General features: G+C 43.2%; 2 long non-coding RNA genes across 2 annotated transcripts; both read right to left on the reverse strand.

Annotated features, from left to right (window-relative positions):
- Positions 1 to 204: 204 nt before the first annotated feature.
- On the reverse strand, positions 205 to 10,145 carry LOC134493245 (uncharacterized). Its single transcript, XR_010067570.1, has 4 exons — positions 10,085 to 10,145; positions 9,568 to 9,636; positions 1,401 to 1,461; positions 205 to 614 (listed from the first exon to the last, which is right to left on the reverse strand). It is a non-coding gene; the product is annotated as an uncharacterized LOC134493245 (long non-coding RNA).
- Positions 10,146 to 14,988: 4,843 nt separating this feature from the next.
- LOC134507486 (uncharacterized) lies at positions 14,989 to 20,069 on the reverse strand. Its single transcript, XR_010068918.1, has 4 exons — positions 19,518 to 20,069; positions 18,078 to 18,116; positions 16,590 to 16,620; positions 14,989 to 15,013 (listed from the first exon to the last, which is right to left on the reverse strand). It is a non-coding gene; the product is annotated as an uncharacterized LOC134507486 (long non-coding RNA).
- Positions 20,070 to 20,420: the final 351 nt, after the last annotated feature.

Here is a 20,420-nt window from a genome sequence, read left to right on the forward strand (position 1 = left end):
GCTTTTCAGCATTTTTGCCAAGGAATTAATAGCCTGACATCTTCTTTGGAGGGGAGTGATTGCTGCTGTCTCAATCAATCAATCAGTAATCCAGATTTCTGGGGTAGCTATGAGTGAGCGCGTTTGTATCTATCCCAAAACAAATGTAGGAATGAAAAGAGAAGCTTACAATAGTATTAATTCACATTTTATTTTTTTAATGGTACAGAGGCTTGTCATTTCTGCAGATTTCTAAAAAATGATCCTACCAAAATTGGGAGACAAAGCCCATAAGTGCTTCATAAATATTGCCAAAAGCAAGATTCGCTGCCTGGGAGACAGTGATAAATTATGCCACGTCTGCAAAATAAGTCAGAAATACAAAGCTGATAGGCAGGGCAAGGAGGAGGTGGAAGGAGTGAGGTATAACAGCCCTGTAGAATTGTCCAGTGTTGTTATCCAGTCTTCTGGTGTGTTGAAGTTGGGATACTTTAGGCCTTTAACTCCTTTTGGATTTCAGCCCTTGAAGATTTTAGTCACAGGTGGAAAGATACTTCCTGGATCACAGGTTTTCCCATTTAAAAAAGTAGACTTAGGATACAGTTTCTCAAGAACAGACATCTCTACCCTGAGAACTGGGAAATAAAATGTAACTTGGTTCTCATGATATGGTTTAACTGTATTTTTAATGCAATCTGAAATCACATTAGTTGGTTTTGTAGGAGCCGTGTTAGTCTATGGTAGCCCAAAATCAGGAAGAATCAGGAAGAACTCTTTCAGACTAACAGATGTGTGGGTTTGAAAAGGTGCTACCAGACTCCTCCTGATTATTAGCTAGTTTGGGAACTTAATCACACTGCTGAGTTGGTTTCATTGTGTGACCACAGTCTCACCTTATACCCGCTTGTACCACCAAACCCCATTGCACACTCTGGTATTTCAACATCTTGGCATAACGCCCTTCTCAATCCTTGCTGCTGTGAGCCTGTTTCACTTAATAATGTGAAGCTGCATTATTAGCTACGTATTGGAAACCTTTTTTTAAATGGTCACACCAAAATAAAAGCCTTTTTGCAATTAGAAAGGCTGCCCAGCAAGCAAACAGTTTAGTTAAAAGTACTCTTTGATTTCTAATAAGCTAGTTTTCTACTCTAAGAGAAACATTTACATTAGACAATATTCACAAATGTCATTCATCTAGAGCTTGAAAAGAATTTGCTTTGTTTTAGATGGAAACTAGATTTAACGTTCCTTAAATAGAATTTACCAGATTTTGCACCTGAGACTGTAAAAACATGCTTTCACATTAAATTAACTAGAATTATTTTTATCTCTTATGAAAAGACATAAACAACAACTAGGGATTCGTGTTGATAATGGCTGCACACATATCAGTCCCAGTGCAGGGGAGGCATAATTACCTGTTATATGGTCCTGTATTGATGTAAGTAGGTTCTTCCTCATAATTATCATTGGAGCTTTCTAGATTGAGAGAATAATTATCCATAAACAGAGCAGAACAAGGAACTTGTTAGGCCTACATGGCAGAGCTGCAAAAATCCAAGTAAAAGCTAGATGGCAACAGAGGTTCTGTCTCTTTGCTGCATTATCGGTTGTAGGCCAAATACAGAAGCCCTAAACTTTATGTCTCCAAATATTACCACTCTCCCCTTAGATAATAAGACATAATACACATTTCTTACACAGCCTTAACTGAAATAATTTTTTGGGTGCCTTTGAGTCAGTGTTGACTCCTGGATTAGTCCTTGCAATTATTTTGGCATAATTTTTGGAAGTGGTTTGCCCTTGCCTTCTTCCTAGGGCTGAGAAAGAGTGACTGGCCCAAGGTCACCCAGCTGGCTTTGTGCCCAAGGTGGGACTACAGTAGAATTCAGTCTGGTTTCTAGCCTGGCGCCTTAACCACTGCAACACACTTTTTCTTCTTAGGGGATAATTGAAATAAGGGTTACTGGAAACTGTTATACTAGATCAAGACAGCCAATACCATCTAGGCATCCGCTTTCTAAGATATCAGGCAGTTTTCACAGGTGTACCCAGGAACTCTCCACATGTGACATTTTTATTTTCCATTGAAATATGACTGTTTCCCTCAGTGATGAGCTTCTTGTACAAATCATGCCTATTCCAAGAGAACTTCCAAGATTGTTTATGGCTATTTTTTTTTCATCCAACAGTCTAGAGCAGGGTTTCTCAACCAGGGTTGTGTGGAATCCTAGGGTTCCTCAAGAGATCACTAGGGGTTCCCTGGGAGATCACAATTTATTTAATACAGTAAACTATTTCAAATTCAGGCAACTTCACATTAAAGAGGTAAGTGTCATCCTTTATTTTTAGTTTAAGAACACTATTAATGTTTATATACAGACCTACCCATGAAATGAATGTATTAATTTTGTAACTTCCAGCCTATACTTGAGCCTGAATGTGCAGGGCTTCCCCAAGGCCTGAAAAATACTTCAAGGGTTCCTCCAGGGTCAAAAGGTTGAGAAAGGCTGGTCTAGGTTGAGGGCTGGATTGAAAGCCCTTGTCTCCCATCATCAGGAGCATTTCCATCACAGGAAGAAAACTTTTAGACTCAACTCTACTTTTCAAAGTTAGAGGTAGCAGAAGGACCCAGGCCAGGAGAACAGGAGAGTTAGAATACCAATTTCATCATCATTCATTTACATAGTTCTCGCCTACTTTTTGTGAAAACCATTTTCTTCTCACTGTTTTTGCCAGTATGGGCTTCAGTTAATGCATCTTGCATGTGATGGGATACTCGAAAGTGTACTTTGCTAAAAGATGATCTTTGGAGACCAAATGTGCAAGTCCCTTAAGACAATGGTTGGGAATCTGTAGCTCTTCAGAAGTTTCTGAAAAGTATTATTAGCTGTCCCAGGCAGCATGGCTGATAGTGGACAATTCTGGGAGTGGTAATTCAGCAAAATCTGGAGGCCACAGGTTCTTTACATCAGTCTACATTCTTGTAGATATAGTAGGAACTCCTTTCTAAACCATCCATGCAGAAATAAGTCTCATGTACCAGAACAGTTCCAATAAATCTTGGGGATCATAAATTGAGGGCAGGGGGAATGGGATGCTAGACACATCTGACTGTCATGTTTCCCCTTTCAATGTTCTGTTAACATCGTAACGTTTCACATGTCAAGCCGTTTTCCGTGTACGCCCGCCTGGCTCATCTCTGGGTTTTTCCATTCCTGCGCTCTGCTTTGTTTTGGAACTTTGGAATGTATGTTTGGGTTTGCAATCCTATTCAAGGTTACTTTCCCAGGCGCGTGTAACGGTTCCTAGCACCTGGGAGGGGGTGCGTGCTGACAGTGCTTGGGGCGGGACTGGATTGAAGGCAAGGCTTTTAAGTTTGTATTTGGTGCGCTTTTGCTCATTCTCAGCTTTCTCTGTATTTGCATACTATTCCTTTAATAAATCAGTTATCTTTAAGCCTGAGCTTGTGAGACTGAGTATTTGGGATTAGGCAACCATTACATAAAGCTGAGAATCGTTTATATCATTTCCGCTAGCCCCATCCAAAGTTTGGGTAAAGAGGAGTGCTAGCGATGATCGAACCTCCGCTTCGCGAGAGTGAAGACAGCAAAGAAGAGCCGGACTCGACGAAGACTCTGATAGCTCCAACTTCAAGAGCGCAAAGGGCAGCACGTCGGGAGAGGCGAGATGTCCAATTGGATGATCTATTGTTAGCAGTGCAGGGTGCCACAGGGGGTGTACTCCAGCCCCAACCCGAGGTGGAAGCAGCACCGGGGAGGGGATCTCCACAGCCATCCTGGGAACCCGAAATCCCCTTATCGCCAAGGGTGGTGGTAACTAATAGACCCTTAGAAGAGCCTGTCACCCCTGCCCGCATGAAAGCAATAGAGGACAAAATGGATATGATAGTGACCCTCCTAAAGGATGTCACCAGAGGCTCAGGGTCCCTACAGGAAGACTGGGAAGAGGACCCCTCTCAGCTGGTTTTCCCAAGACGGAGTTCCCTGTCATTCAGGGGAAGAAGTAAGACTCGAGCTCCCCGGCAATTGGGAGGAAGGGAGTCAAGGGCGTCCAGAGATCGGCCACCACTGGCGGCTCGACGCACGTTGTTGTTTGCAGAGCCACCACAGCTGGTGGAGCCGGTAAGGACCTTCCCACCCTTTGGGGTGAAGTTTGATGGGGACCCTACCACGCTCTCCTTCTTCATTACAAATGCTAGACATTATATGGAGGATTGGGGTCGAAGTTTTCGCTCTGAACAAGGCAAGATTAATTTTATTGCCAACAAGCTGAAGGGGAGGGCAGCTGATTGGTACGTACAGCTGTGCCAAGCTGAGGCCATGGAGTTAGAGGACTTTGATGAGTTTCTGTGGGCGCTAAAACAGCACTTTGAAGACCCATTGGCCCAAGAGAGAGCGAAGAACTCCCTGAGAAAACTTTACCAAGGAACCCTCTCTGTCGCAGACTACGCTTTGGAATTTAAAGCCCTGACGGGGAAGGTGGAGGACTGGTCCCAGTCGACTTTGGTGGAGATGTTCAAGCAAGGGCTGGAGATGGAAATCCTCCGTTGGGCTTTGTGTAGGGACGATCCTAAAACGTTATACGGCTGGATTCAGTTGGCAGGCAGTGCGGAAAGCGCTCTACAAATGTATGCCTATAGCAGGGAACTGAGACAAACCCGAGTTGCTAAGGGGGCTCGTGCTTCTGGATATTCGAGTCGCCCTAAACCAAAAACTTGGGAGGAAGAAAGGGAACAACGATTTGCGAAAGGGCAGTGCTTAAGATGCGGGAAAGATGGGCATCGGGCTACTTCGTGCCCAAGACGCCGACCAGAGGAACGGCCCAGGAAAGCACCTGGAAAATCGCCGTCCCTGCCGCACAAGATGAAGGCTGCCTGTGCTGAACTCGACCCTCCAGATCTTCCATTCGGGGAAGAGGAAGAGGAATTACAATTTGACCAGCCGGCGGGAAAAGCCTTCCACCTGCCCTGAAGGGCGCCGTTGGGCAGGTGGAAGAAACCGGGCGCGACCACGATTCGGTGAGTGGGAACTTCCCTACAATGACTGTCAAAGTAAAATTGGGCTCTAGAACCAAAACTGTCGAAGTCTGGGCCATGCTGGACTCGGGTTGTTCTCGTTCGCTGATGCATCCTGATGTCGTAGCTGCCCTAGAACTGCCCACGTTCCCTTTGCCACGGCCCATGATCTTCACGCAATTGGATGGGACCATGGCGGGAGGGAAAGCAGTCACTCACTCTACAGGACTGGTGGCTTTACAGATGGGCACCCATTGGGAGAAATTGCCTTTTGTCATAGCTCCAGTGGGGGGGCCTTTGGTGATTTTGGGAATGCCTTGGTTTGTGCAACAAAACCCTTTCATCAATTGGCTCCATAGAACTGTAACGTTTGCTGATGGATTTTACAAAGTACCTGAAAAGGACTTGTTAGAGGACATGGAGGGAGGACGGGTGGCTAACACTACAATACAAACCCTTCCGCCACTAGAAGGGCTGCCCAACCAATACCAGGATCTGGCTGATGTGTTTGGGGAGAAGGAAGCAGATCGCTTGCCACCTCACCGGAAAACAGACTGTGCCATTGAATTTTTACCTAATGTAAAGTTACCTCACCCAAAAATCTATCCCATGTCTCCCAAAGAGCTAACTACGCTGAGGGAATTCATTGACAAAAACCTGGCTAGGGGTTTCATTGAGCCTGCAAACTCCCCGGTGGGGGCCCCTGTTCTCTTTAGACCAAAAAAGGATGGCTCATTGAGGCTGTGCACCGATTTCCGCGGGCTCAATGCAGTCTCAATATTAAATAAATATCCTTTGCCCCTTATCAAAGATATGTTATCACATCTGGCCAGAGGCAAAATCTTCTCAAAATTGGATCTGAGAGAAGCCTATTTTCGCATTCGCATAAGGGAAGGGGATGAGTGGAAAACAGCATTTAACTGTCCTCTTGGGGCTTTCCAATACAAAGTCCTGCCCTTTGGTTTATCGGGGGCACCTGGGGTTTTTATGCAACTTATCAATGAGGTCTTGCACGACCACCTGTTTAAGGGAGTACTGGTGTATTTGGATGATGTATTGATTTATACTGAAACCATGTCAGAACATACTCACTTGGTGCGTCAAGTGCTTACTAAATTGAGAAAAGCTGAGTTGTATGCTAAACTGTCTAAGTGTGCCTTCCATCAATCCCAAATCGATTAGGATATAGAATTTCTGCTAAGGGTATTGAAATGGACCCTGCCAAGGTTGAAGCAATTGTGGCATGGGAGCCTCCCCGTACCAGGAGGCAATTACAAAGTTTCCTTGGATTCGCCAATTTCTACAGGGCATTTGCCCAAAATTTTGCAGAAATCGCCCTCCCCCTTACTGAACTGTTAAAAACTAAAGCGCAGGGGGATACACGCCGCTCTAAAAACCCAGGAGCGCTCCTTAAATGGACTCCAACTTGCCAACAGGCATTCGAGGCGCTCAAACAAATATTCACCACCAAACCCATTCTGCAGCATCCAGACCCCTCCAAGCCTTTCGTGGTACAGGTGGATGCCTCTGATTTCTCTGTCGGGGCACTACTGCTCCAGTCAGACCAGTCTGACACCTTGAAACCCTGTGCTTACCTCTCTCGCAAGTTCACGGAAACAGAGAGAAGGTGGCATGTTTGGGAAAAAGAGGCTTTTGCAGTAAAAACCGCTTTGGAAACGTGGCGCCACTTATTGGAGGGGGCTTCAAACCCTTTTGAAGCACCAGTCGAAAACTCAGCCCCAAACAACTTCGCTGGGCTGAATTTTTCAGTCGCTTTGATTTTACCCTCAAATTCATACCAGGCAAGAAAAACTTTTTAGCTGATGCACTGTCACGCAGAACCCAGGATGCTGGCCCAGGACCAACGGTCCAGGGTACTGTGTGGACAGAAAAGCAACTGAGTTTGGCAGCTGTGACACGCAGCCAAGCGCGAGCGCAACAAACTCAACCTCAAGCCGCTCCGCCTGCCTCCCGGTCACCGCGCTTGCCAATTCCAGCAGACTTGCAACAACAGTTGCTATTCCACCTTAAAACTGATACTTGGTTACAAGCAAACCTGCACACTGTAACTTTCACTGACAATTTTGCCTGGCGAAACGATCGTCTCTATGTGCCTGACGCTTTGCGAAAAACAATCCTCCAGCGTTGCCACGACGACAAGTTGGCTGGACATTTTGGATATCTTAAGACACTTCACCTGGTTAGGCGTCAATTTTGGTGGCCAACTTTGCTAAAGGACCTTAAGGCATATGTCACTGCGTGCCTTGTCTGCGCGGCTACAAAGCGCAAGACTGGCAAGCCTCAAGGTCTCCTCCAACCAGTGGCCACCCCGTCCTTCCCATGGCAGGACATATCCATGGACTTTATTGTCGACCTACCACCCAGTCAACGAAAAGCTGTCATTTGGGTGGTCAAAGATTTTTTTTCTAAACAAGCTCATTTCATCCCATGCGCTTCTATCCCTACCGCGCAACAGCTGGCACGCCTCTTCCTCGTTCACGTGTACCGCCTTCACGGAATCCCCGCCCGACTGGTGAGTGACATAGGCACACAATTTACGTCACAGTTTTGGCGGGCATTTTTGAAACTGCTTGGCACCAAGCAAGCCCTATCCACCGCATGGCATCCGGAAACGGATGGATCTACTGAGGCGGTTAATTCCACACTTGAGCAATACCTCCGAGCTTTTGTCAATTACCAACAGGACAACTGGATGGACTTACTCCCATTTGCTGAAGTTGCTTATAACAACGGCGTGCATCAAAGCACTGGTCAAGTTCCCTTTAAAGCTGTCTTCGGGCGTGAGTTCGTCCCAATACCGGAACTCCCGCACCCGCAGCCACTCCCAGCCTCTCTCACGGACTGGGCTGACACACTCAAAGACTCGTGGCTCAATATTCAACAAGCTCTACACCATGCCCAAACCACCTACAAACGCCATGCCGATGCTAAATGCTCCCGCAAACCAACTTTTGCTGTGGGGGATAAAGTCTACTTATCCACAAAATTCATCAAATCACCACAACCCTCCAAAAAACTTGGCCCTAAATTTGTGGGTCCTTTTCCCATTGTTGCACAAATTAACCCTGTTACTTTTAAACTGGATTTACCCCATAACCTCAAACGTTTACACCCTGTTTTCCATTGCAGTTTACTCAAGCCCTACCTGCAGTCGGACCGCTGGCATCCCCAACTGGCTCCACCACCTCCGATCATGATTGATAACCAACAACACTTCGAGGTTACTGACATCCTTGACTCCCGCCGCCAGCGCTCCACTTTGCAGTACCTGGTCCGCTGGAAGCATTTCCCTCATCCTGAATGGGTGTCTGCTCCCGATGTTCGCTCACCCCACCTTGTCGCTCGTTTTCACTCTGCCTACCCAGACAAGCCGGCTCCTTAGCATTGTTCTGGGGGGGGGGGGCGATATGTCATGTTCCCCGTTTCAATGTTCTGTTAACATCGTAACGTTTCACATGTCAAACCATTTTTCCGTGTATATTCGACTTGGTCTTTGCTGGTATTTTCCATTCGTGCTTTCTTCCTTGTTTTGGCACTTTGGAATGTATGTTTGGGTTTGCATTCCTATTCAAGGTTACTTTCCCAGGCGCATGTAACGGTTGCTAGCACCTGGGAGGGGGTGCTTGCTGACGGGTGCTTGGGGTGGGACTGGATTGAAGGCAAGGCTTTTAAGTTTGTATTTGGCGCGCTTTTGCTCATTCTCAGCTTTCTCTGTATTTGCATACTATTCCTTTAATAAATCAGTTATCTTTAAGCCCGAGCTTGTGAGACTGAGTATTTGGGATTAGGCAACCATTACACTGACCCTCTGAGAGTATATCATGGGCATTTAAAGAAAATAGCTCCCTTGAAGGGCAGGTTTGCCCATTTTCCAAATGGATGCTGAAGTGGGTGTGCCACTCAAAAAATGCCAATTTACTAAAAGAAGTAGCTACCTTTCTAACCCTATATAGTGCTCACTAGCAACTCATAACTTACCTTTGTATTTTTTCTGGGCAGTTGGGCACATTTACAAGCAAAGCTTAAGAATCCAACCATGCACCATTTTATTTTCTAAGAATGCCTATATGGTGACCTCCAGGGGCATTCAGGAAAATCAAGATGATTCTGAATGTTGGTGCTTTGCTCTGTAGCATGCCAGCTTCCTTTTGAATTTTGTTTCAAGTTCAAATAATATTTTAAATGTCAGAGGGATGGGAAGGCACCAAAGTACCATCGGGTGTCACTTTGAGGATTTGGGGATTCTATTATTATTTTATGTCCTAAATGATGTGATCTGATCCTGATAGAACCTCCCATTTAATGATGCCCTCAATCCTTAATCTCATTTTAGATCACACTTAATTCAGCTCCTATTCTGCCAACATTTCTGTCTTTTTTATATCATAGATCACAGCCCTTTGTTAGCCAAGGTCATTGATAATTTGAGTCTTGTAGCAATTGTTAGCTTCAGTTGAGGTATGTGCAATAGATCAATTTTCACTAACTGAACAACACTGTTTTTGAATTCTCGTATCTGAGTTTACCTGAAATCTGTGCACACTTCCATAGCTGGATTGCTAGGCTGTTTTCATAAATGTCTACATCTGCCAAAACTAGAGAAAAAAAGAGAAGGGGAGATGTTAAAAGCCAATTATTCCTATAATCTTTAATCTCACTTAAATATTACTGTTCTTCCTGTTCTTGACCTCCTGTCTACCTCTGCAGATGACTCTGCATGTGGCCCTGGGACTTCAGCTAGTGCATGTGTGGAACAGAGTGTCTTGGGCAAGGTGAAAACCACTTGCAACTGAAGTATATTGCAGTTCAGATCTTACTTGAAAAGTGCTTTCTGTAATGGAAACCAGAGGAAGAGACAGTTTGGAGCAAGTTTAAAGGTATATGACTGGAACGTAACGTTGTCCACTCACATGGCATTAGAGCAGATCATCATATTAGAGAATGTAGCCATATTGGGCAACAACAGTGTTGCAATTGCGTGGGATGAATAACTATTTGGCTTGATACAGAGAAAGGGGAAAGGGCCTTATCCAAAGAACTTACCATGTCCACTGCTTTTGGGTGTCTCAATCACATTTTGGTATCCAAGGTAATCATCATCTGAAAAAGGGGGAAGGCTGAGATTGAAAAAAGCATCAAAGCAGAGTAGATCTCATGGTGCAGATGTTTGCCTGAATGCAACTAAGGAGAACCATTGTTGTTTCATCTGCTGTGTGTATTCTATGATGATGTTCGTGTGAACGTACAGCTCAGAGGCAACCCATAAACCAGGCATAAGCTTTTATTCCATATAATCTTCAACTTAAGCATTTCTGGAATGAGTTACCTTCCCATTGTTTGCACCTTCGGAAAAGAAGAAGGGCAGTGTCAGAAAGAAGACAAAGGGAAGTGTTATACAGAAGAGAAAAAGTCATAAAAGGAAAATGATGTCAGAAGGAAAAGGAAAAAAAGATGTGTTAGGAAGAGAAAGGGCACCCCACCACCACCCCTTTTTGGCTCTGGCTGCATTGACTCTTGATTCAGCCCCACCCACCATGCAATCCTGAAAAGTAATCTACTCAGCTATCAGTACTTGCAAACTGGATGAGTATATGGTTACCTTATCCAAATAGAATAAAATAAAATACGATGAAGCAGAGCTCCTAGTCTTTTCATATGTTATGACAGATGAATGTACACCCACCCCTCCCACTTTGTTTGTGCATTCAGATGAAGATCTGAATGATGGTTCTCTGAGGCTGGCAAAAGAGGGACCTTGTGGGTAAAGCACACTGTTTGCAAGTCAAAAGTCCAAATTCAGTCCCTGGCATTTTCAGTAAATCTGGGATTAGGATTAGTGAGGACAAGAGAAATGAAGGATCCCCAACTCAGGAGATCAGATTGATGCCCTTTTTAAGGATGTCCATTGGCCGGGGGCGAGAGTCAGCGTAGTGGCTGCAAATGTGTGAGATCCCACATCTTTTAACATGTGTCACACAAAAATGAACAGGGCTGTGATTGCAGCCAGCATCCTGACTTGCTTTTTTTTTAACCTTTCCCGCAACACCCCCTGATACCCTCTGTGATGGTTCTTTATCATTTCTTTAGGGATTCATTCTTTCTACAGGAAACATACCTTTACTTAAATATCTTAGCTGTTACATATTTGCCTGCTTTTCTTAGTTCATCTTTGGTTGGTAATTGAGGGGGGTCATCATGTTTTTTGTTTATTTTAAATGATAGGAGTTTTTAGTTTAATTTGAGAAATGTACTGTTAGCCACTCTGAGTGATGTAGAAGTCACAGAAAGGCAAGATAATATTGTAAAACTGAAGTAATAAATAACTAAAGAAATTGTATTGGTTTTAAACTTTTGATACGGTCAGATGACTAAATCAATAAAGATTCTATTCTGTTCTATTCTATTCAGAAATGCAGTTGTGTAGCTCTGCTAATCCATTTTATCAGGAGCTAACAGTCTGGGCCAGTCCAGCTCTGGAAGTAACCTTTGTGCAAAATGCCAACCAGCCCCCAGAATCATTTTTATTTCCAAAAAATATTTCTGGGTCCCTCATCAGTCTTATGGGCATTCTTAAGAAATAAAGAAGGTAGATGGGGACTGTAGCTTAGTGCTTTGTTGGCAAAGTAACCATCAGATAGAAAAAATGCAAAGGTTAGCTGAGAGTATCCGGGCAGTAACTAGAAGAGGATCCCTGGCAGCTATTTAATGAAGAGGCAGATCTCTCTATGGCAACTATTATTTTATGAATACTTACGTGCTCACAAAATTCCAAATTCCTATGTGAATAGATGCATACTTACGCACACATCATATGTGCCAGATAAAACAGCAATACAGAGCATCACATACTAAATACATTTACGTTGGCTGAAACTGAGGTCTACTTTCCTGAACCACTGAACTTGGCAAGACACTCATTCACAAACACAAATGTGCAGTGTCACAAATGTTGCAGTCCTGCCCATACTTTCCTCCTAGGCCATGTCTGGCCTTGGTTAACAAAAGTGAAGGCTAGAGAGAACAACCTGGTGTGATTGCTACACAGAGGTTAGTGGGTTATGGGTTATGGGTTAGTTAACCTGCCTTGTCTGCTTACCAGTTGATAGTCTTGCAGCTTTTTGGCAATTGTAGTAATGATGTGAGATCTATGAGCCAGGGCAAATTGGACGTGGTTACTGGTGAGATGTCAAGATTAAACATAGACATTCTGGGCGTCAGTGAACTGAAATGAACTGGAATGGGCCACTTCACATCAAATGACCACCAGATCTACTACTGTGGACAAGAGGACCACGGAAGAAATGGAGTAGCCTTCATAATTAATAGTCAAGTGGCTAAAGCAGTGCTTGGATACAATCCAAAAATTGATAGAATGATCTCATTTCGAATTCAGGGCAAGCCATCTAACATCACAGCGATCCAAATATATGCCCCAACCACAGATGCTGAAGAAGCTGAAGTAGAGCAGTTCTATGAGGATCTGCAGCACCTACTGGACGACACGCCTAAAAGAGATGTTATTTTCATCACGGGAGATTGGAATGCTAAGGTGGGCAGTCAAATGACACCTGGAATTACAGGTAAGCATGGCCTGGGAGAACAAAACGAAGCAGGACACAGGCTGATAGAATTTTGCCAAGACAACTCACTCTGCATAACAAACACCCTCTTCCAGCAACCTAAGAGACGGCTTTATACATGGACTTCACCAGATGGACAACACCGAAATCAGATTGACTACATCCTTTGCAGCCAAAGGTGGCGGACATCTATACAGTTGGTAAAAACAAGACCTGGAGCTGACTGTAGTTCCGATCACGAACATCTTGCACAATTTAGGATCAGACTAAAGACATTAGGGAAGACCCACAGATCAGCTAGATATGAGCTCACTAATATTCCTAAGGAATATGCAGTGGAGGTGAAGAATAGATTTAAGGGACTGGACTTAGCAGATAGGGTCCCGGAAGAACTATGGACAGAAGTCCGCAACATTGTTCACGAGGTGGCAACAAAATACATCCCAAAGAAAGAGAAAACCAAGAAGGCAAAATGGCTGTCTGCTGAGACACTAGAAGTAGCCCAAGAAAGAAGGAAAGCAAAAGGCAACAGTGATAGGGGGAGATATGCCCAATTAAATGCAAAATTCCAGAGGTTAGCCAGAAGAGATAAGGAATTATTTTTAAACAAGCATTGCGCGGAAGTGGAAGACGACAATAGAATAGGAAGGACAAGAGACCTCTTCCAGAAAATTAGAAACGTCAGAGGTAAATTCCAGGCCAAAATGGGTATGATCAAAAACAAAGATGGCAAGGACCTAACAGAAGAAGAAGAGATCAAGAAAAGGTGGCAAGAATATACAGAAGACCTGTATAGGAAGGATAACAATATCGGGGATAGCTTTGACGATGTGGTCAGTGAGCTAGAGCCAGACATCCTGAAGAGTGAGGTTGAATGGGCCTTAAGAAGCATTGCTAATAACAAGGCAGCAGGAGACGACAGCATCCCAGCTGAACTGTTCAAAATCTTGCAAGATGATGCTGTCAAGGTAATGCATGCTATATGCCAGCAAATTTGGAAAACACAAGAATGGCCATCAGACTGGAAAAAATCAACTTATATCCCCATACCAAAAAAGGGAAACACTAAAGAATGTTCAAACTATCGAACAGTGGCACTCATTTCACATGCCAGTAAGGTAATGCTCAAGATCCTGCAAGGTAGACTTCAGCAATTCATGGAGCGAGAATTGCCAGATGTACAAGCTGGGTTTAGAAAAGGCAGAGGAACTAGAGACCAAATTGCCAATATCCGATGGATAATGGAAAAGGCCAGGGAGTTTCAGAAAAACATCTATTTCTGTTTTATTGACTATTCTAAAGCCTTTGACTGTGTGGACCATAACAAATTGTGGCAAGTTCTTAGTGGTATGGGGATACCAAGTCATCTTGTCTGCCTCCTGAAGAATCTGTATAACAACCAAGCAGCAACAGTAAGAACAGACCATGGAACAACGGACTGGTTTAAGATTGGGAAAGGAGTACGGCAGGGCTGTATATTCTCACCCTACCTATTCAACTTGTATGCAGAACACATCATGCGACATGCTAGGCTTGAGGAATCCAAGGTTGGAGTTAAAATCACTGGAGGAAACATTAACAATCTCAGATATGCAGATGATACCACTTTGATGGCTGAAAGCGAAGAGGAACTGAGGAGGCTTATGATGAAGGTGAAAGAAGAAAGTGCAAAAGCTGGCTTGCAGCTAAACCTCAAAAAAACCAAGATTATGGCAACCAGCTTGATTGATAACTGGCAAATAGAGGGAGAAAATGTAGAAGCAGTGACAGACTTTGTATTTCTAGGTGTGAAGATTACTGCAGATGCTGACTGCAGTCAGGAAATCAGAAGACGCGTAATCCTTGGGAGAAGAGCAATGACCAATCTCCATAAAATAGTTAAAAGCAGAGACATCACACTGACAACAAAGGTCCGCATAGTTAAAGCAATGGTGTTCCCCGTAGTAACATATGGCTGCGAGAGCTGGACCATAAGGAAGGCTGAGAGAAGGAAGATTGATGCTTTGGAACTGTGGTGTTGGAGGAAAATTCTGAGAGTGCCTTGGACTGCAAGAAGATCAAACCAGTCCACACTCCAGGAAATAAAGCCAGACTGCTCACTTGAGGGAATGATATTAAAGGCAAAACTGAAATACTTTGGCCACACAATGAGAAGACAGGACACCCTGGAGAAGATGCTGATGCTAGGGAGAGTGGAGGGCAAAAGGAAGAGGGGCCGACCAAGGGCAAGGTGGATGGATGATATTCTAGAGGTGACAGACTCGTCCCTGGGGGAGCTGGGGGTGTTGACCGACAGGAAGCTCTGGCGTGGGCTGGTCCATGAAGTCACGAAGAGTCGGAAGCGACTAAACGAATAAACAACAAAAAGTAATGATGTGACGAGATGGGTTCACTAAAACAAGAGGGGTGTGAGTGGAGGGTTGGAGAGAAACCATAATGGAATATCAATACCTGTGGTTGATTTCCCATCCTTAATCAGAGCCACCTAAATTAGCAAACAGAAATAGGAAGGATTTGCTTTTTCACACTTATGTCCCATCTTTGTTCAAAGAGGCCCAGAATAAGTATAAAACTTATTTTCCCAACAAGCCTATAAGATGGACTTAGATAAAATGTAGAACAAAGATCACCCAGTCTGAGCTATCAAATCTGAGTGGGGATTTAAACTGGGGTTTCCCATATCCTGGTCCGACGTAAATAATTCTTATAGCTTCCATTTGTATGCAAACATGCTCTAACCCACAAAATAAAAAAGCAAAGACAAATTATAAATTATACCAGCTGCCATCTTCCAGATATGTTGGAATTGAAGCTTCCAAAAATTTCCAGCCATCACTGCTAATAGCTGGAAACTGGGATTTATAGCTGCAACATATTCAAAGAGGAGCAGATGACAGAAGGCTGAGCTAAGATAAGATTAAATCTAATTTGAATACTGAGAAGCCAATTGTAAAAGGGCTTTGACAGGCATCACTATAGCTTCAAAACAGGAGCCAAAGCAAGACCTCATGATACAAGTGCCATTGCTGAGAAGGCCTTTCCCACATCTCCTCTCCAAACTTGCCTTCCATAGTATTATAAAGTTGGAAGGTGCCAATGAGACCATCAGATTCAACCCCCTGCTTGGCAGTCCAAATCAGAGTATCTCAGATAGTTGTCTAGCTTCTGCTTGAAAACATCCAGTGAAGAGGCGCCCACCACCTCTTTGCATCATTTGTTCTACAATCAAACTGTTCATACTGCTTGGGAGATTTTTTGCAGCCTTCCCCAACCTGGTGCCAAATTGAATTAATTAATTAATTAATTCTGGAAGTTGACACTGAAACACTCACGCATCTGGAAGGTGCCTAGCTAGGGAAGGGGACTTGATGTTTCTATGAGAGAATCAAGAAGCTTAGAAGATGGCTAAAGCCAATGTTTCTCTTCCCTAACACTTCTTACAAGAACTCTGAGCAAACATTTTGAGGCTCTGGGATGAAAGTGAAAACCTACCTGTACTACAAAAAAAAAAGGAAAGGAAGGAAAAAGGCAACAGTAAACTTATTTAGAAATGATTATTCCAAGTTAAATCGGAATACAATGCATCCTGGTATAGCAAAGCCTTCTCGATACATTGGATTATAAAATTAGAATTTGTAACCAGCACAGCCATTAAGATTTCTAGGGGAGACTACTCAGAGAAGGAAAAACTGAGTTTAGAGGACTTTTGTACCACTTCACTGAGATTCTGAGATGCTCAGTGCCCCCTTCTTACATTCCCTCACCATTAAATTGGACTTGGACAAGACCCTTTTAATACACAAGCTTGATAGGTCTTTAAACAGAAGACTCCATGAAGGTGGACCACAGCCTTCGTGAGGATTACGCAGTGGCACTTTGGTCACCAGTAAAAATAAATCTATCTTTATGCCTAAAATGGTAAAGATTCTGACTAAAGACTCCAAAGATTATATTGATAGAGGACTTACACATAAGTAGGGTTCTGCTCTATTTGTATCTCTGAAAAGACAGTTTATGGGTTAATACACAGATCTGGTAGATAAGCTGCTTACAGTATGCAAGTTAAGACTGAAGTTCCAAATGGCTGAAAACGGATTAGTAGATCCAGACCTAGTGCCCTACAAGCTGTTGAGACCTCAGCACTAGACATCCATCAGATTGTAGAACAGGGTTTCTCAACCAGGGCTCCGTGGCACCCTAGGGTTCTGTGAGAGGTCACTAGGGATTCCCTGGGAGATCACAATTTATTTAAAAAATTATTTCAAATTCAGGGAACTTCACATTAAAGAGGTAAGTTTCATTCTTTATTTTTAGTTTAAGAACACTGTGACTGCATATTTACAGGCCTACCCGTGAAATGAATATAATTATTTTGTAACTTCTGGCCTATACTTGAGCCTGAATGTGCAGGGGTTCTCCGAGGCCTGAAAAATATTTCAAGGGTTCCTCCTGGGTCAAAAGCTTGAGAAAGGCTGCTGTAGAATGTAAGAGCTGAAAGCTACATTTAAGATCATCTACAGTTGTCCAAACCTCTACCAGTGCAGAAATTGATGGGTTGATTTGATTTCTATAGCTGCCCATCTCAGCAAGTGGCTGATCAATCCACTACAACAGCACCCTCAACCTCTGTTTAAACATCTCCAGCAGTGAAAGAGGGTCCATCACCTCCTGTTGCAGTCTGTTGCACTGTTGAACAGCTCTTATTATTTATTAACCAAATCTATTTTGTAATTTAAACCCACTGTTTCCTGAACAAGTCTGCCCTGTCTTCTACATGACAGCCCTTCAGATACTTAATGAGAATTGTTGTGTCTCCCCGGAGACTTCTCTTCTCCAACTAAACATATCCAGCACCTCCAACCATTCCTCACAAGGTTTTCCTTTCAGATTTAACAGCAGTATGTGTTATTACGGCAGAAACTCTGTGATACCTTATAATAATATCTCATATTGTTTATTTTATAAAATATGATCGTTTTTTTCTTTTCCTTCTGAGTTTTTAAATTTTTAAAGTTTTTAAAGTTTTTTTTTAAGATCAAAGATTGTTTTGTAACCAAAAAAAAAAGTTTTCCTTTCAGATACTTTATCATCCTAGCTGCTTTGCTCAAGACACACTCCAGTTTGTTATTGTCCTTCCTCAAATGCAGTGCCCAGAGCTGGATGCAATATTCTAGGTGCAAAAGAAAGAGGAATGATGATTTTCTGGTTAGGTTCCTCTCCTCTTCATTCACCTGGAAGGCTTTGGGAGAAATGAAGGATGTTGGACACAAATGAAGCTTTGCCTTGATGATGTGTCCAAACCTATTCAATAGTTAAGGGATAGAAATAGAAGGATGTTTCAGGCAAATGCCCTACTATGCCAGGCTCCCATGTCAGACCTATTTCTAGAAATGGTAGTTGTGAGCAGTATCTACTCAGTCATTCTAGGTTTTCTTTGCCTGAAGTTAGACACTTACCTGTTAGGAAGTTTTGATGTCTGGACATGCTGCAAGTTTCTGAAAAATGACAGCTAGAGACCATTAATGATCTGTGATTGGAGGCAAGGTTTTCTCCTCCCTAATGTCCTCTCCTCTCCTCTCCAGTTCTCACAGCTGAAATGGGCTGGCAAAATGATCTCTTTTACAAAGAAGGCATGCAACCGTTCATCCCCAGCTGAACCAAGACAGCTCATCACATTCCTGAAGGCGGCGTGAAAAATGTAACTGAGGCCGAATCCAAAATGTATCTGATGGTGTGACAAGCTGACCCTGAAAACCTATAGCAGAAATATCCACCCTTTACCACTTAGCCTTTGAAATACTGCAAAGGCAATTTTCCTAGGGAGTTACTTCTGATAACTCCTTCTTTGAAAATAAATATAGTGACAGTGGAAGACCTGCTTTGTATGTGGGTGATGGAGAAGTTCCTTCTCTCCTGGACACTGTAAAATGGGATCCCCAATCTGGTGTCTACAAGCTACAGCTGGCACTGCCTGATGCTGTTTTGGCTCCCTTTCTATCTGATTTTCAACATTTTTATACATACACATATACAGTATATGGGCATGTATGGAAGCGTGTATGTGCATTATTTATATTCTGCCATACTCAGACTCTTGGCAGCTATACGTATATATGCACAAATATATAATTATGGGAAGCTGGCACGGTGCAAAGCAAATTGTCTGCCTCTGAAGTCACGCAACTAACACAAACTTTTTAACTTTGCATATTTTTTGTGAGATTTATTTATTTATTACTTGTAAGCTGCCTAGAGTCACTTACATAGTGAGATGGGTGGCACATAAATTTAATAAATAATCCAATAAACAAACAAATACCAGGTGGAGCTTCCATCACACCACCCCAGTTACCAACCTGACTTTTTTTTTTTGCCATACCCTGCAAATACCGATGTTTATTCACCGGAATGCTTCTAGGTTGTACAGAAAGAAGAGGGAGAAAGAGAAGGAGGATGATTTGTTTTCTAAGTGGAAGGTAGCTATAGCTCAGTGCTTTGTTGGAGTGCCCAGGGGAAAAAAGAGAAAGGAGAGGTAGAAATAAATGACAGTATATAGGTAGGGCAGGGAGAAACAGAAGGGTAATAGGAGGAGGAGTGAGACCTAGATAGTTCCCAAGTCCATGGCTCAACCATAAGCATCTGGAACCAGCCACAGACATCATGTGCATCTTGTCAGTGTGCAAATGATGCCAATGATGTAATTTGCATCACTTGTTAGTGGTGATGGCATGATGCTACTACTACTACTTCTTCTCTCCATCTATGGATGTCCATGAGATCAGCAGTTCCACTTTCCTCTTTTGTAAAACAGAAATCTTTCATACAAAATATAGCAAGAATGCAGACATGATCCAACCTTTGGACTTGAATCATGAAATGGTCAGAGCTAGACTTACCAAGGTCATTTAAGCTGGAAAGGTCTCTGCTTTTGCTAAAAAGAAGGATAGATTTAGAAATGAAACCATGACTGTTGCTCAGCAGTAGTCACAGAAAAGCAGTAGGTAAGATCTGCCCAATTGTTTGCTCTGACAACTTTATTTGGCAACTTATCTGGAGGTAAAGGATCTTTTCAGGAACTGCTTTCCTACCCCCAACAATTTACTGTCAGTTCACTGAGGTGCTCTGGGAGATGAGACAATGAGGCACCTAAAGCAATGCAAGTGAATGACAAGGAGTGAATATGACCAGCTGTTGACTATGAGTCCAGGTTTGGTGATAAGGCTGGTGAAGTATTAATCCTTCCCTACCTTATCAGGTGTGCAGAATGCTGCCCAAAAGCTCTGCTTAAAGTTACCTATACCGTGTTAGGGAGTGACGGGTCAAAAGAACTACCTTCATGCCATTGTGACCTTTTTGCAAGCTTCTCACATACAAAATTGCTCATATTCACTTGGAATTGGATATTAGCTTGGTAGAGTCCAAAGACTGACAGAGTTAACATGAATGTTTTCCTTGTTTTTATTGGCTGTTGTTGTGAACCACCTAGGGTTATTGTGTGTAAGATGGGCAGCCATATAAGTTCACAAACAAACAAGCATCCTGTGGACTCAAAGGAAGTAGACAGGATTTTCTGTGGTAACAGCTACTCCACATATGAGTACCAGGAGGGGGAGGAGGAACTGGATTTGGAAACTGGTTATTCTCTTTCTGAGCGAGGAGATGGTGGTGGTCATGTTCTTCTCTTCAGGAGGCCATCCCTTGATCCAACCATTCTGGAGTTGAGGTGGTGGAATGGAAGCTATAGAGGACCCTGAATGAAGCAGATTGTCAAGATCCCTTTCAGTCTGGGTTCAGATCAG

The sequence above is a fragment of the Candoia aspera genome, chromosome 1 (assembly GCF_035149785.1).
Source record: "Candoia aspera isolate rCanAsp1 chromosome 1, rCanAsp1.hap2, whole genome shotgun sequence".
In the NCBI taxonomy this organism is placed as follows: Eukaryota; Metazoa; Chordata; class Lepidosauria; order Squamata; family Boidae; genus Candoia; species Candoia aspera.